This window comes from Sapajus apella, unplaced genomic scaffold (genome assembly GCF_009761245.1).
Source record: "Sapajus apella isolate SASKATOON/1434 unplaced genomic scaffold, GSC_monkey_1.0 scaffold1, whole genome shotgun sequence".
Taxonomy (NCBI): domain Eukaryota; kingdom Metazoa; phylum Chordata; class Mammalia; order Primates; family Cebidae; genus Sapajus; species Sapajus apella.
Genome location: NW_022436941.1, coordinates 86889562 through 86894774, shown reverse-complemented (window position 1 = coordinate 86894774; position 5213 = coordinate 86889562). Strand labels below are relative to the sequence as shown.

Below are 5213 nucleotides of genomic sequence, written 5' to 3'. Positions count from 1 at the left end.
TACAAGAGGACAGACCACATGGTCCAGATGTGTAAATTTCTGCTTGTGAAGCTTATTCCTAGGATATTTCTTTGTATCTATAGGAACACATGGACTATATATCACTCAGGCAATCCTTTGCAAATTTATGTTGCCCAACCAAGCATTTGATGAGTATTAAGCAACAGTGAGTTCAAGGTTATAGTCCTTAACAATCACTTATGGTACAGTGATTTCAGTCTACTGATTAAATAATGGAAGTGCTTAACTCCCTCTGGGGTTGGGTTCAGAGGAAAGGGACTACGGAGCTTGGGCTGTTTTTAAAAATTGTGGTAAAATACACACACCATGAAATTTATCTTGATCATTTTTATGGGTACTGTTCGGTGACATTGAGGACATTCACATTGTTTTTTTACTAATCCCCCCACATGGAACTCTTTTCATCTTACAAATCTGAATCTCTGTGCTTATTATATAATAACTCCCCATTCCTCCCTCCCGTGGCCCCTAGCAGCCACCATTTTAATATCTATCTCTAGGAATTTGACTACTCTAGATACCTTCATAAAAGTAGAACCATACAGCATAAAAATATAGAATACTTCATGAATTTGCACGTCATTCTTGCTCAGGGGCTATCCTAATTGCCTCTCTGTTGTTCTAATTTTAGTGTATGTACTGCTCAAGCAATTACTTAGGCTGGTTTTGGAGAGAAGGACAGGAGCTCATCTGTAGAAAAGCTTCCGTACAAAGGCAGGATGGTATAGTAACACTATTTTCCTTGCACCTGCAGATTTGAGACAAGAAGGAACAGGAAAGGAGATGAGGTTAAACAGACAGGAAGAAACCAAACTCTGAAGGGCTTTGTAAACCATATTTAATTAAGAGCTTGAACATATAGACAGTAAAAATGGAATAGGGAATTGAAATTTATATTTAAGAAAAATAATTCCAGGGAAAAAAAAAGAGGCCTGGAAGAGGATAAAATCTAAGAAAGACCAATTAGAAGGCAATGGCAAGTATCTAGACAATGTTTTCCTTCTCCCCCACCTCCCAGCTCACCAATACGTTACAGCGGGAATTACGGAATTGTATAGAACATGGGGAGATTTATGTCTGTGCTTCTCATGTCCTTACTTCCAATTTTCTGTTCCAAGCTCAGAAGAAAGCTTTGGACACTTTAGAAAATCTTACACGTCATTAACTAGCAAAAAAACAAACAACCCCATTAAAAAATGGGCAAAAGATATGAACAGACACTTCTTTAAAGAAAATATAGCTGGGCATGGTGGCTCACGCCTGTAATCCCAGCACTTTGGGAGGCCGAGGCAGGTGGATCACGAGGTCAGGAGTTCAAGTTCAGCCTGGCTGAGATGGTGAAACCCCATCTTTACTAAAAACACAAAAATTAGCTGGGCATGGTGGTGGGTGCCTATAATCCCAACTACTCAGGAGGCTGAGGTAGAGAATTGCTTGAATCAGGGAGGTGGAGGTTGCAGTGAGCCGAGATCGCTCCACTCCAGCCGGGGCAACAGAACAAGACTCCATCTCAAAAAAAATAATAATAATAAAATATACATGTGACCAATAAGCATATGAAAACATACTCAACATGAACTAATTATTTGAGAAATGCAAATTAAAACCACAATGAGATACCTTCTTACAGTAGTCAGAATGGCTCTTATTAAAAATTCAAAAAGTAACAGTTGCTGGTGAGGTTAAGGAGAAAAGGAATTGCCTATACACTGCTGGTGGGAACGTAAATTAGTTCAGCTATTGTGGAAATCAGTGTGACGATTTCTCAAAAAAACTTAAAACAGAAGCGCCATTGGACCGAGCAATCCCGTTACTGGATATATACCCAAAGGAATAGAAATTGTTTTGTCATAAAGAAACATGCATACATGTGTTCATTGTGGCACTATGCACAATAGCAAAGGCATGGAATCAACCCAAGTGCCAATCAGGAGGACACTGGATAAAGAAAATGTGATACATATTCACCATGGAATACTATGCAGTCATTAAAAAGAACAAGATGATGCCTTCTGCAGCAACATGGAGAGAGCTGCAGGCCATAATCCTAAGCAAACGAACACAGGAACAGAGAATACCACATGCTCTCACTTGTAAGTACAAGCTAAACATTGAGTATAAAGGGACACAATTTGTTGTCTGGTGGTGACAACAGACACCAGTGCCTACTTGAGGGTGGAGAGTGGAGGAGGAAGAGAATAGAAAAACTACCTATCAGGTACTATGTTTCATAAATGGGTGACAAAATAATTTGTATACTGAATCTCCACAACAAGTGATTTACTTACATTACAAATTTGCACATATACCCCAGAACCTAAAATAAATTTTTTTTTTAAAATAGAAAATCTTATATTTCAGCAAAGAATCTAGAGAAGCCAAAGTCTAAAAAGCACATTTTAATCTAGGAGAGCACTTCTGCAGTGGCATTTATCCCAACTGACCTGCCTCACTCCCTACCTCACATAATTTGTGTAGCAAGTGATATGTACTAAGTCATTACTTTATAGCTTTTCTGGAATCCTATGTGAATCATTGTATTACAATTCAATTATACTTCAGAAAATGGAATCTAAACATTGAAAGAAATGTGTTTTCCCTTCATAAGAAGCTTTCTGACTTCATACACCCTAAAGATCCCCTAATAATTAGGATGAGGGCAGAGGCTCTAGGATTTGACTATAACAGCCTTGGGCTTAAATGCTGCTGCTTTATCTCATTTAGTGGTCTTTAAGTTCTTCATAGCACACAGCTTTCAAGGAGCACTCTCTCCCAAAACATTTCACTGGCCAATGCCTAAGGCCTCACGTATGAAGTCACTGCTACTGCCAACGAGAGATCTTTTCCAGACAATGTTTCTACCTGGGATGCTTTCCCTCACCCTATTTTCATATGTGAAATAATAACCATTCTTTAAGAACGATGCAAAGAAGAAAACTAAAGCTTTCCCCAAAAATGTACTGGACATGCTATCTTCACTATCTGAAGTCTAGTTGGACTTTATTTCAATCTTTTCCATAGCACCATCTTAGTCCTCAATGTTTTATTTTAAAATTACTTGAGAATGGAGATAATGTTATAATTGTACTTGAATTCTTTACCTGCATATAAGAAATAATAAATATTAAATAATCAGTGCTTATGCATTCAATAAATAGTTGTTGGAGTCCTATTAGATGCCAAATACTTGGTTAGGCATTGGAAATACACCAATGAATAGGAAATAATCTCTGAACTCAAGAAATCTCAGTGCAAGTGGAAGATTCCTCAGAAGTGTTTTAGAGCATGAAGAGGACATTTCGGAAAAAGTTAAGAAGGCACATCTAGAGTCTTAAGAATTTTGAAAAGGGCTAGAATTTAAAAATGCATTGCAATATCTAATTTTTGCTAACAATAGTGTTTCCTCATGTGGTAAAAAGAATTGCTCTTAAAATAACAGGAAACTAAATTATAAAAAGGCACATTTCAACTTAAAGTAAGGACTGCTTTTTAGTAATCAGAGCATCACCACATTAAAATTAGTTGCTTTGTAAAGATAAAGAGCTTTGGATTATATTAAAAATCTAGACAACTGCTGTATAAATGTATAAGTTTAATGTAGAAGAAATCATTGTAAGGAATAAAAAGTTTGAGTTGACAATCTTAAAGACTCTAATTCCAAGACCTATTAATTTCATGTAAGAATAATAAGAGCATCTCATTATATGCATATAAGGATATTATGGATTATTATGTCTTAAGGTGAATGTATTATTGAAAATGGATGCTTTTGAAACTCTAACAGAATTATTCACAAAACTTATTCTTCACTTTCCAAATATCATGAACTATGACTTTCATTTGCTAAGACCTATAAGCCTATTAAATGTCTGTGTATGCGTAGAATATCCTAGTGATGCTCCCATTAAATTGGCATTATTCAATAAATGGAGGATCTTAAATCAATCATAGTTGCTGCAGAGTAACCTGGTCTTCTAATGTTTTAGCATAGAGGCCAAAAACCATTATTTTGCCAAGTAATTGTCCAAAGGTTAAGCCAGATTATCTGGAAACCGGAACATTAAGTATGTTAGGAAAGAAAGCATAGGAATTTCTAATGCTTTTGTGCTAATCTTCTCAAATTCCCTTTTCCAAGTTATTAAGTATCAATGAACCAGGTTCCCTGGAAATGCTTGGCTCAATAGAGAATTAAAATGGAGAAAGAAGAAAAAATAACTGCAACTGAAATCTCTTACTTTAAAAAACATCCTAATACAATATTTACAGAATTGTTCCAAAATGCTTCAAAAGTAAAAAAAAAAAAAAAAAAAGATGGAATACTTAAAAATTCTCACTTCTATTTCTTCCCGTTGTTAAAAGTCTTCCTCTGCTCTCTGCTCCATTCCATCCAACCAGCCATTACTCAAGTCCTAATCATGGATACCTGGACTGCTGTAGTCTTACTCTCTTTCACAACAACACCAAACATATATAGCCTTAAAAACACAGATCTGATCTTGTAATCAAGCTCTTTTACAAGCATTTTGCAAGAGGAAACTGAAGTTTAATGAAGTTTAAATGGGCTACCACGATCAGGGGGCTCTGAGCACCAGGCTGGCGCTAGAGCTCAAGTCCGGTTCTTCCTTCAAAACTATTTTACCTCTCACATTGCCTTCCTAGGTATTGTTATGTATATTGTGGATACTAATAGAATAATTCTACCTCAAAGATACAGTAAAATTTGGATAGAATATTGGGACTATATTCATAGACAGAAAAGCTGTCAGCACAAAATTTCATTCACAAAGTACATAAAATCTATTCAACAAAGTTGTGTTGCAAAACAATTGCTCCTAACACATAATTTACCGGTATTTAAAACCATTTCCTCTATTTGACTGTCTATATATTTAAATCTCTCTTATATATGCATCAAGAAGCATTTTGATTTTTAGCCAACACATAGTTTAACAGATTGCTTAAATATATTAAAGAAAAATATTCTTATTAAGATTAACTCTGTGTTTTCCTTACACCACATAAAAATTATCTAATGTAGATGACAGGGTGTTGGATGCAGCAAACCACTATGACATGTGTATACCTATGTAACCAACCTGCATGTTCTGTACATGTACACCAGAACTTAAAGTACAATAAAAAAAAAATAAATAAATAAAACCATGATGACATTAAAAAAATTATAAATATTA

At 35.5% G+C, this 5213-nt stretch overlaps 1 non-coding gene across 1 annotated transcript; it reads right to left on the bottom strand.

Annotated features, from left to right (window-relative positions):
- Window positions 1-569: 569 nt before the first annotated feature.
- On the bottom strand, window positions 570-676 carry LOC116554288. Its single transcript, XR_004270153.1, has one exon. It is a non-coding gene; the product is annotated as a U6 spliceosomal RNA (small nuclear RNA).
- Between the last annotated feature and the right edge of the window lie 4537 nt (window positions 677-5213).